The sequence below is a fragment of the Acinonyx jubatus genome, chromosome D3 (assembly GCF_027475565.1).
Source record: "Acinonyx jubatus isolate Ajub_Pintada_27869175 chromosome D3, VMU_Ajub_asm_v1.0, whole genome shotgun sequence".
Classification (NCBI taxonomy): Eukaryota; Metazoa; Chordata; class Mammalia; order Carnivora; family Felidae; genus Acinonyx; species Acinonyx jubatus.
In genome coordinates, this window is record NC_069392.1 from 47,297,872 (window position 1) to 47,310,094 (window position 12,223).

The following is a 12,223-nucleotide window of genomic DNA, read 5'->3' on the forward strand; positions in this document are numbered from 1 at the left end:
TAATTTTTCCTTCAGGTTTGTATGGGATGGTTTTGTTTGGTTGGTTTTTCTTTTAATATTGTGTTTAATTGTTCCCTGAGGGATGAATAGGTGGACAGTCTTTTTCAAAGAAAATTGTAAAAGTAAATATGCAAAAAAAAAAAGAAAAAAAAAGTACCTCTTATGAGAGCAGGTGGTAGCAAACCTGTTTTTTCCCCTCTTTTTGCACCTCCATTTATTTTTTTTCCTACCAAGATTTAAAGGACTGTATAATTTCTTTCCAAAATATTTTGAAAGTTTTCTAGTTGCATACTATCCTAAATCTTTCAATTAAAAAAAAAAAAATCAAATACACTGGCCTCATTCCAAGAACAGAGCCACTTTGTATTAGTTGCAAACGTTTGATGAAACTGCAATATTGTCATTTTTGTGACATTTCCTTTGCCCCCTAGAGCTTTTAATAACTTTAGTATTCTAAGGGCCTCTAATTTAGAATCAAACTCACAGGGATACCATATTGTGTTTCGTTGCAAAAGTCATTGACTCTATCTTAATATAGTTGAACTGTTCTCTTGTGTGGTAATTTGTAAGGTTATCACTTGGGATGTGCTAATTGTTATCACACTAGTATAAACTATAAAGCTTTCATTTGTGATTTTTTGGTATTTGGTCTGTCTGGGAAGTTTTCTTTGTTCAACTGTGAAAATTAGTATGGATTCCTTTCAGTTGCTCAATTTAAAATTTGTTTGCTTTCTTTTTCCAGGTAACTAGCTACCTACCAATCTAGTCATAGGAAGTAGATTAAGGAGAATACCTTATGAATGCAGAACTCCAGATAACTATTTAGAGAAGTTGTAGGCTTTGTTGATCCTGAGAAATGTTTCAGCAATGTTTCTCACGTAAATATTAAATAACTTGAATCCCCTTCATACATAATTTTATAATCTATGGTGGTTTCAACCGTTAAGGATAGAGTTTTGATCTTGATCATTTCTCCTGGGTGTTTTCTTCTCTATTAATACCATTTTTGAGTCTGTTCATTCCTTTCTTGCATTCTGGGTATAAGGACAAACTGTGGTAAATCAGGCAGGTTTTTATAAACGTGTCTAATAATTTTTTTTTTCATCCTTCCCATCGACTTCCAATTTTGACATTCTTATTTGGAGCTTAAAAAAAATAGGCTGCCCTTGGGATTTGCCTCCATTCTAGTCTCAGTCCATTGAAGTGGCTCCTTCTGCATACTGTTCTTATTGACCTGACAGGTTATCTGTCTGTTTGAAAACCTTATTGTTGTCTGGCTAAAATGTCTATGGATATCCTTGTAATTCAGACATCTTAGTCTCAACTTTGGGGCTGTTTCCTGCCCCCCTCCTCCCTTTTTCTATTTTTGCCTGAGGAAAAAACCAACAATATTTTAGAGAGTAAGCACTCTATTGTAACTTTACATTTTAAATATCAATACTTTTAAATTCTGGTTTAAAAATTTTTTCCTACGTATGTTTCCTAAAATCGAAGTACTGACATTCTTATATTTTACCCTCTATTTGTGAAAAGTTTTAGATGGATTACTAATTGCCAAATTCTAACTTCAAGCAGGTAGGTACATCTTTGTTTAATGCAGCTGTAGGCTTGTTGAAATACGTGCTGTGTGTCCTAGATTATCATCTAGCCTTCGATGTTTTCCGTTCTTACCACATCATCCAGAATTCTGAGGAGCAAGCCACCCGACCTTGGAGTTCATACATCCTGATTCCTTAAACATTTGTTATATATACTGTGACCCTTCTTTCCTTTTGAATATATCCTTTTTCTCCTTTGGGAAATGTGAATTCAGCACATCTGTGCAGAATGAGACAAAGAATTCATTTACTTCCTTTTAACAACTCCTAGCATTCCCACTTTCATTTGTTACCAGACAATAGAGGAAAGAAAAAGGAATGCAAGACCTGTACCTGCTGGCACTTAGCTTCACAGTGCAACCAGTAGAAACTGTTATTTTGGTATGAAAAATACAAAAGATTTTTTTTTTTTTAATTTTTTCTATGTTTATTTATTGCAAGAAAGTGCTTGCACTTGAGCAGAAAAAGGACAGAGAGGGAGAGAATCCCAAGCAGGCTCTGTGCTGTCAGCACAGAGCCCGATACGGGGCTAGATCCCACAAACTGAGATCATGACCTGAGTCAAAACCAAGGGTCCGACACTTCATCAATTGAGCCACCCAGGAAGCCCCATTAGATGAAAAATTTAAAGATACGGCATCTGTGAAATGTGATAGTTAAGGCTGTTAAATTATAGCAATTTGTGTTTAAACTTATCCTAGGTCTGCATGAGTGAAAACTCATGGAACACTGGACAGGACAAAATGAAACTTGTCATTTTAAATATGTGTGTGTGTGTGTGTGTGTGTGTACATATACATTTTTTTTGGTCATTAAGAATCTATTTTAGCAATCCAGTTAATTTAGTATGGAGAAGACATTTGTAAAATGACAAGTTGTAAAAAGCTTGTGTACATAGAGAAACAGATGCAGACATTTCAAAGCATTGATAGTCTAGGACAGAGGTTCTCAAACTTTGGTGGACATGAGTATTATCTGGAGGGTTTGTTAAAATACAGATTGCTGCCCCCCCCCCCCCGCCCCCTTCCTAGTTTATGATGCAGTAGGTCTGGGCGAGGCTTGAGAGTTTACATTTCTAACAGATTTCCAGGTAATTCGCTATTGCTGCTGCTCCTCTGGAAATCACACTTAGAACCATTGGTCTAGGAGGAGAAGGAAGAGGACCTTTAAAATCCACCACTTTTATTTTCCCGTTGACTAAATGGTCATAGAAGGTCAAACAAAATACTGTGGTTTGGGAATCTAAGAGTTGGCATCTTGAACTGGCATTGTTCAGTTACCATTCAGTAAATTCTCTTCTGGGAGCTGAGAAATGGATATTTTCTCAAGAGATGTATATTGGTTGTATCTCTTGATTGGTGTACCTTACATAGGAAAGATAGTATTTTATTTAGAGCTTCATCAGAAGGTTACATAGATTAATTTGGAAGTATAGGATCTGTGTGGCCGGAGGGACATTCTACCCTTTTGGTAGAAGAGGTATGTATTATAAGAGAAATAGCATTGAACTAGAAGTCAAGAGTCTTCAATTCTAGATTCAACCTGCCATTGACTACATCTCACTTTGGGGAAGTTACTTTACTTCTTGAACTTAACCCAGTTTCCTTTTTTCTTTTTTTCAAACATCACAAGTAAGATTTTTTATTTGTCACCATTAAATGTCTGAATTTTTTTTTTGGGGGGGGGGACAGAGAGAGATAGAGCATGAACGGGGGAGGGGCAGAGAGAGAGGGAGACACAGAATCGGAAACAGGCTCCAGGCTCCGAGCCATCAGCCCAGAGCCTGACACAGGGCTTGAACTCACGGACCGCGAGATCGTGACCTGGCTGAAGTCGGACGCTTAACCGACTGCGCCACCCAGGTGCCCCGAAATGTCTGAATTTTAAACAGATTCTTGGACTGATGGCTCATATCCATCAGCTTGTTCAACTTTAGCACCAGTGTCATCCCCAGTAGCTTTTCCAGAACTACTGCCTTCACCATGAAGCTCCATGAGCTTTCCCAATTCAAACTTGGGCTTCTTGAGCATTTTTACTTTTCTAACAAAGACATCATGGAGTGGATAAATAGACTGACAAGCCTTCTCTGTGTCTTTTCCAATGCTGTCTGGAATCAGTTTATTGACCACTTCTTTCAAGTAATTTGTCTGCACCTCTCGAGTCATGGTTTCCATGATCTTTTTCCTAATTTGGCAGACCTATTGGTGCTGAGCATAAGAGGTCTTCCAAATCCAATTGTGGCGTTTTTTAGTAAAACCGACACAAAAGAAGCGAAGAAATTACCCACTGGTAGTCTTGACATCAACATGAGTTTCAATCATGGTCTGCCATTTTTTGACCATGGAGCACATTTTGTCCCGGGTAAGATCCATGCCATGGAAATTAGTCAGGTTTTGCCCTGAACATCTTCAGTAATTAGCTTCAATTTCCCACATGCAACTTCATCATTCTCCAGATCAGCAAGGCTTACTTCAAACACACGACCCTTGAGGCCATCAGATGCGATTTTGGTTCCTTGAGTTCTTGTGACTAGTGTTTTCCCAATATTTCTTGTATTAAACATTGCTGGTGCTTTTACATCATACCAATCTTTCTTTGAAAATGGATCAACCACTTTTTTCTTGGCTCCCTTTTTGCCGCCTTTCGTAAGATGCTTGTTCTTGCTGACCACCATGTGGCACTGCTCAGGGAGCCAAAAGGGCCCCAGTTTCCTCTTATAGTTGATCCTTGAATAACACAGGAGTTAAGGTCACTATCCCCCTGTGCAGTCAAAAATCTATGTATAACTTTTGACTCTCCCCAAATATATCTACTAATAACCTTCTGTTGATAGAAAACCTTACTGGTAAAATAAACAGTTGATTAAAACATTTTTGTCTGTTCTATATATTATATACTATATTCTTATTCTAAGGTAAGCTAGAGAAAAAATATTATTAAGAAAATCTTAAAGAAGAGAAAATACATTTCTAGTACTGCACTGTATCCCAAAAAATCATGTATAAGTAGACCCATGCATTAAAACCCTTGTTGTTCAGACCCTATTTAAAATGAACAGAGGGGTGCCTGGATGGCTCAGTCTGTTAAATGTCTGACTCTTGATTTCTGCTCAGGTCATGATCTCATGGGTCATGGGTTTGGGTCCTGCATTGGGCTCTGCTCTGACAGTGTGGAGCCTGCTTGGGATTCTCTGTCTCCCTGCCCCTCCCCAGCTTGCATGCTGCCCCCCCTCCTCAAAATAAATTTAAAAAAAATAATAATAAAATAAAGTGAATATAACAGCACATGTTCTGCTTATGTAACATAGCTGTCATAATTTAGGGAAAGGTGAGGTGTAAAAGGAAAAATAGTTACTTAAAAACATTAGCTATAGAAACATTTAAGATAGATGCCATCAAGCTCTTAAATAAGCTCGATACTGACCCATGGATATGTAATTTTTTTTCCTTTGTTTTTTTTTTTTCTTTCAAGAAGACTGGAAAGAAGGTTGAAAAAAAAGAATGTAAGGGGAAGACATGGAGGGGGAGGGTTCTGTAATCTAATACAAATTATATTTGTTTTAAACAATATAGAAATCAAGTATTGTGTTTAAGGAAGAAAGTGTCTAATTGAGATCAGAGAATGTGCTATTTACTGAAATGTAGAGATGGATTAGAAGGGCAGTCTAGCAAGGCATTGGACTCTACATCCCAGATCTCAGGTGTTCTGGACAGTATCTTGACATCATAAGAACTAGCATTAGTGGTTGGGAGAAAAAAAAAAATACTCAGACCATGTATTGTTAGGTTTGGTGGATTGCCTGCCTAATACTTGTCTTTTAGGGGTTGAAAGCGATGCTATGTTTCTATTGTTGTATCCCTGAATTTTAGGTGAGATGGGGGGGGGTAGTTATTGTTTTTTAACTTGCTTTGTTGGTTCTGTTGGTTTAGAATTCATTTGTTAATGGTGTTTAGTGTGGTATTGTTTGCTTCTTTTGTAGTATAATATTTTAGGATTTAACCTTGTTTTCCCCAGTAAGTTGCAGTAATTTAGAAGTGATTATTAACATTGTTGAGAATTTTAGAGTTTGGCCAATTAATTTTTACAAAGCATATCTAAAATTCTACCTAAATGTTTACTATTTAAAAAACATCTATTGGTGGTAGGGTTTTATTATTTCTATGTACACATAACGTTAACTGTGAAATCCAAGCAACACACTATTCGTAATTCTTTGCAGAATTCAAAACTAGATAGCGTACTTTATTTCTCTTATTTTTTCAGATTCTTTCAAATATTCTTATTTATTGGCAATAGCTATTTTCATTGCTACTAATGTATGTTTTTTGGACAGCATACATAAGCTCTGGGGGAGACATTAACTCATCTCTGAACTCTGTCCTTTATACCTTATTATCACTTTCTAAAAGTTCATAGCAAAATCAGACTGAAGATGATAGCACTTCATATTTCTGGATCATTTGTTTTGAAGGACAGCTCTGCTGTTGTCTCTTGTACTTTCAGCACCTGCCTTTTTTTTTTTTTTTCAAATATCTTGCCAGCCTTAAGCATGAAAAAGAAACACAGTTTTGAATTTCCCATAGTGTCAGTGTCATAATTATCTAAATAATTTAGTCCTTCCTGTTAATAATGTCCTTGTGTCCGTGGAGGGACTTGACTATATAATACTTGATTTATTCATTCTTTATGTGTCTCTAATTCTGCTTCAGTTTTGCTTTCCTTTTTCATTAATTTTTAAAAAAATCTTTTGTCTTTCAAAATTATGTGCTTAGCATCAGGAAGTACCTCTGTTGAACTTTACATCTGAGAGTTTGTGTGATCTTTAAGGTAATCTGTTAATGTGTTTTGGATTTGATTAAAGTGACTATTATCATAGTTGTACTTAAAAATGAACAGAGACAGATACTAAACATCAGGAATAAGATAATCTTCAACCACCATTGCTCTATTGCTCTCTAGGGCACTGACTTGGATTTTAGGGGACCTATGCTTATTATCAGAGAAGACTGTGATAAGGGAAATGAAGGCTTCTGCCTTTTTCATTAGCCATAGGAAGGAGTAAGGGTACTCTTAAAAGAGAACTTGCCAAGCCTGTTAGATCTTTTTGGACCAAAGTGTGTGTTGCTGGTGTAAGTAAGCAAGCAAGCTTTAAGTTTTATGAAACAAAGCTTAGTAGGAATATAATTTAACAGAAACCTGTTGTCAGAATTCTGGTTAAACCAGCTTTTAAAGGTTTCAGTTGGTGAAGTAAAAACACTTCCGACTGTCTCTCCCACTGAATACAGCTATAAAACCTGAACAGAATGCATGGAGAAGCTATGACGGTTTTGAAAACAGTAGGCAAATTGGGGAAAAAGATGAGACTTCAAAACACCACTAATCCAGCAGTGAGTTTGCCATCCCTCCTGCACCTCCCCACCCCCATTCTTCCTGCTGCTTGCTGTTGACATGGACAGTCACAGATATATATGGCAAAGCAGAGTAACTAAAGCCCCCAGCTTTCTGGCCAGAGGACAGAAAGAGGAGACTAGGGAGCCAGAAATTACTGGGAAGATTGTGAAATGGGAAGAGCTCAGGAAAGCAAGCCTGTATTATTATTTTAGACTCCTAGGCCCACTCTTGAGCGACACATTTTCATATGTGAATCTGATTCTAATCAGCATACATAAAGACTTTAAGAATGGAACTAACAGGGGAGATTTAGTAGCTTAGTCGGCTAAGCATCAGACTTTAGTTCATGGTCTAACAGTTCAGGTCATGATCTCACAGTTCATGGGTTCAAGCCCCACATCGGGTTCTGTGCTGACAACTCAGAGCCTGGAGCCTTCTTTGGATTCTGTGTGTGCGTCTCTCTCTGCCCCTCCCTTGCTAGTGCTCTGTGTCTCAAAAATGAATAAACTTTAAAAAAAAAAAAAAAAAAGAAGTGGAACTAACAGAGCAATGCTAGGTCCCAGACTGACCACCAAGTGGTACACATTTGGGACATATCCAGTGAGCACTACAAAGGCTTTGAAAACTGAACTCGTGTTGGAGCTTGAGCTAACAGAAGATACATTGGAACTTTTGGCCTAAATCTAACTGACCTGTTCTGCATACTAAAATTAAAATGTCATATTCCAAAGGATTTAAAGAAGACCCAGAGTCTTATAATATTTAAATTATTCAGGGTACTATTCAAAATTACTTGACTTAAAGAATCAGGAATAAATTTCTAAAATAGAAATTTTATTTTATTTTATTTTTTAAATGGAAATTTTAGAACTGAAGATAATAGTAATCAAAATAAAACACTTGGCTGGATAGTTGAAAAGAGACAAAAGAGGGAAGAGTCAGTGAACTTGAAGATGGACAAGTAGAATTTATCTAATCCAAAAACTAATGAGAAAACTGATCAAAAACAAAAAACAAAAAAACAGAGCCCCAGAGGCCTGTGGGACAATGACCAAAGGTCTGACATTAATGTTATTGAAGTCCCAGAAGAGAAAGAGTAAGATACTAAAAATATGTTTGGAAAAATAATGGCTAACAACCTCCCAAATTTAGAAAGACATAAACCTAAAGATTCCAGAAGGTCTGTGAACCCCCAAACAGGTTAATCACAGAGAAAGTCAGATTCAGTTCCATCTAAGAAAACTAAAGACAGAGAAAAAATTCTTGAAACTAGCTAGAGAGGTGTACACTTGTCTAATAAGGAACAGCAATTCAAGTGATTGTAGATTTCTTATCAGAAACCATGGAAACCAAAAGAAAGTAGCAAAATATTTTTAAAGTGCTGTAAGAAAAAAAACTGTCAACCAACCCAGAATGCTATATCCTGTGAAAATACCCTGCAGTAATAAAGGTGAAATAAAGACAGTGCAGGAACAAGAATAGAATCTTTTACCAGTAAACCTACTCTAAAAAAAAAAAAAAAAAATGCTTAAGGAAATTGAAGTTCTTCAGAATGAAGTGAAAATGATACCAAAGGAAAATTTTAAACATTAGGAATTAAGAAAAAGCAACAGAAATGGTATATAGTCTGCTTTTAAGCTTTTTAAAATATTAAAAATAAAAATTCTAACGTCAGAGATTTTCAGGGTATACATATGTAATATATAAGAAAATTATAACAAAGTGTGGGGAGTAAAAGGATATAAGGTATCTGTATTCCACTTGAATTGGTAAATTATGGATTCTAAGTAGACTGAAAGTTTAATTTTTTTTTTAAACGTTTATTTACTTTTGAGACAGAGACAGAGCATGAACGGGGGAGGGTCAGAGAGAGAGAGAGGGAGACACAGAATCTGAAACAGGCTCCAGGCTCTGAGCTGTCAGCACAGAGCCTGACGCGGGGCTCGAACTCACGAGCCGTGAGATCATGACCTGAGCCGAAGTTGGACGCTTAACTGACTGAGCCACCCAGGCGCCCCAGTAAGTAGACTGAAATTTTAAGTAAGTATACTGTAATTTCTAAAGCCGCCACTTAAAAAAAAAATCTATGGATATAGTAAAAAACAATAGGTACATTAAAGTGAAATACTTAAAGTTCAGATAACCCAAAAGAAGTAGGAAAAGGGAAACAGAAATGAAAAACAGAAGGAACAAACAGAAAAGAAATAATAAAATGGTAGACCTAAATCCAGAAACATCTAAGTTGTTCTATTAAGTGTAAATGGTCTAAATATACCAGTTAAAATATAGAGATTGTCAGAATGGATTTCAAAACCATGACTAAATTATATGTTTACAAAGAGACTCATTTCAAATGTAATGATGTAGGTAAAAGTAAAAGGATAGGAAGAATGCTTATGTTAGAGAAGAAGAAAGGTCTCAAATTAATAATCTAAGCTTTTATCTTAAGAAATTGGTAAAAGGAGAACAATATACATCCAAAGCAAGCAGAAGAAGGTAAATAATAAACATAAAAGCAGAAATCAATGACTTTGAGAACAAAAGGAAAAAATAGAGACAATAAAACCAAAAGCTAGTTCTTTTATGATAAAATTGACAAATCTCTAATTAGACTGAGAAAGAAAAACGATGTAAATCACCAATATCAGGAAAAAAGAGGTGGAAATCACTACAGACCCTGCAGGGTAAGGGAATACAAAAGAACAACTCCATGCAAGTAGTTCAACAACTTAGATGAAATGACCAGTTTTTTCAAAAGCACCATCTGTCAAAACTTAGCCAAGTAAGGTAGCTAACCTCAGTAGTTTTGTAATTATTAAAGTTAATTTATAGTTAAAACCTTTCAATGAAGAAATCGCCAGGCTTAGATCATTTTACTTATTAGTAAATTCTCCCAAAAATTTATAGAAGAATTAATACTGTGTCTCCACAATTTCTTTCAGGAAACAGAAGAGTTAGGAACTCTTCCAGTTCATTTTATGAGACCAGTATTATCCTGATAACTAACCAGAAAAACATTACAAAATAGGAAAACATTTCAGTATCCTTTGTGAACATAGAAGTAAACATCTTCAACAAAATATTAGCAAATCAAATATAGCATTATATAAAAATAATATATCATGACCAAGTGGAGTTTACCCCCCCAGGAATGCAAAGCTGTGTTAATATTAAAAAATCAGTGAATGTAATCTACCATATTAACAATCTAAGAAAGATCATATCAATTAATGCAGAAATACATTAGATGGATTTCAATATGTATTAATAAGAATAACTCTCAAAAATCTAGGAATGAAGAGGACTTCCTTAACCTGATAAAGTGCAACTATTGAAACCCTACTATTAACATTATTCTTAATGATGAAATGACTGAATGCTTTCTTCCAGAGATTAGGAAAAAGGCAAGGATGTCTGTTTTCATCACTATTACTCAGTGTTATATTGTCCAGACAATAAGGCAACAAAAAGAAAAATAGAGAAATTAAATATAAATAGTGTGGTTTTTTTGTTCTCTTAACCATGTCTTTTGTAGTGCAAGAATGTTTCTAATTTGTATGAAGTCTAATTTGTCAGGTTCTTTTTTTTTTTTTTTTTAAAGGACCTGTTTTGGGTGTTCTGTCTTAAGACATGTGAGATTTCAGAAAACCAAAGTATACTTTGTAGAGTGGGAGAAAATGTTTTACTACATAGGGAATTTTGATGACAGAGGTCAATTTAAAAACTTTTTATTTGTTGTGACTATCTTGCAGATGCTAATTTTCTCCAGGGAAAGACTTAAAAAATATAGCTGATTGTTTGATTTGTGCTGCAGGGTAGATTAATTAAAATCGCATTTTGTCACCTGAAGTTCCAGATTATGACAGCATCAGACTCTGAAACTATCTATACTTTTTAAAAGGCCAGCATCAACAAAGGACAGCTTACAACCCCTGAAAACAGTTTTTTACCAATATGTGTGTGTGTGTGTGTGTGTGTGTGTGTGTGTGTGTGTGTAAAACTACAGTTTAAAAGAGGGTTTTCTTCCCTGTAATTTGTGAAAAGCAAATGGAGAGTGGTTCTTAGTTAATTTTTTTTTTTTATTTTTAGTTATGTTTTCTGCTTTACTAAAGACTCAGTTACCTAGGGATTATTTTTGGTCTTTCCTCTAATACTATAAAATATCCTGAAGTGGTCTTTACTTTGTATCTCCTTGAGACTGCCTATTTCACCACAAACTTTACTATTTTCATCCTGCTCTTTTTTTTTTAATATGTTCAAAATTTGGTCAATTCTCTTTTAAAAAAAATTATTTTTGATGTTTATTTTTGAGAGAGACAGAGCACAAGCCAGGAAAGGGCAGAGAGAGAAGGAAACAGAATCTGAAGCAGGGTCCAGGCTCTGAGCTGTTAGCACAGAGCCCAGTGCTGAGCTCAAACTCACAAACTGTGAGATCATGAGCTGAAGTCTAAAGCTTAACCGACTGAGCCACCCAAGTACCCTGGTCAATGTTCTTTTTAAAGAATGTTCAATGTGTGTGTATAGGGTTCCTCAACAGGTTACTTTCAATTGGCTGTCTTAGAGCCTGATATTGTTTGAATAGTTGTTTAGAAACCAGTGGCAGGTTCTTTATTCATTTCTCTCCATAGTAATAAGATTTTGATGGTAACTGAACGTTCTTCTTCTTCTGGAGAAGCTTAAGGACCTCGTAGTGATGTTTTATTTTGACTTGGTTATCTTTTCTTTCTTTTCTTTTCTTTTCTTTTCTTTTCTTTTCTTTTCTTTTCTTTTCTTTTCTTTTCTTTTCTTTTCTTTTCTTTTCTTTTCTTCTCTTCTCTTCTCTTTTCTCTTTCCTTTCTCTTTTTCTTTCTTTTCTTTTCTTTTCTTTTCTTTTCTTTTCTTTTCTTTTCTTTTCTTTTCTTTTCTTTTCTTTTCTTTCTGAAATACCATTTGACACTCACCTGCCCTTGTGAAATGATACTATGGTTTCATGTATTTATTTTACAGTTCTAATGTCTTATTTATCTTTTAATGGAGCATCTTTCATGAGCACCTTTCATGAGTACCCACATAGTAAATAATTATATCTTGTAGATTTGGATATTCTGGGTTAATTATGATAAAAACTCTACAGCAAAATAGTACTTTCAGTTTTTAGCATGAAGATAAATATAGAGTAAATCCATGTGAAAGTGTGATCTATAGAAAGGGCTTGTAATAAGAACACTTGGCTCTGAGTTCTGTTTCTACCACTT

General features: G+C 35.3%; 1 protein-coding gene and 1 pseudogene across 3 annotated transcripts in view; one reads left to right on the plus strand and one right to left on the minus strand.

Annotated features, from left to right (window-relative positions):
• The window catches only part of TAF4B (TATA-box binding protein associated factor 4b), a 162,156-nt gene that overhangs the window by 78,017 nt on the left and 71,916 nt on the right, over nt 1–12,223 (plus strand). The window lies entirely within an intron of this gene.
• LOC106978460 (40S ribosomal protein S3a-like) lies at nt 3,468–4,299 on the minus strand (annotated as a pseudogene).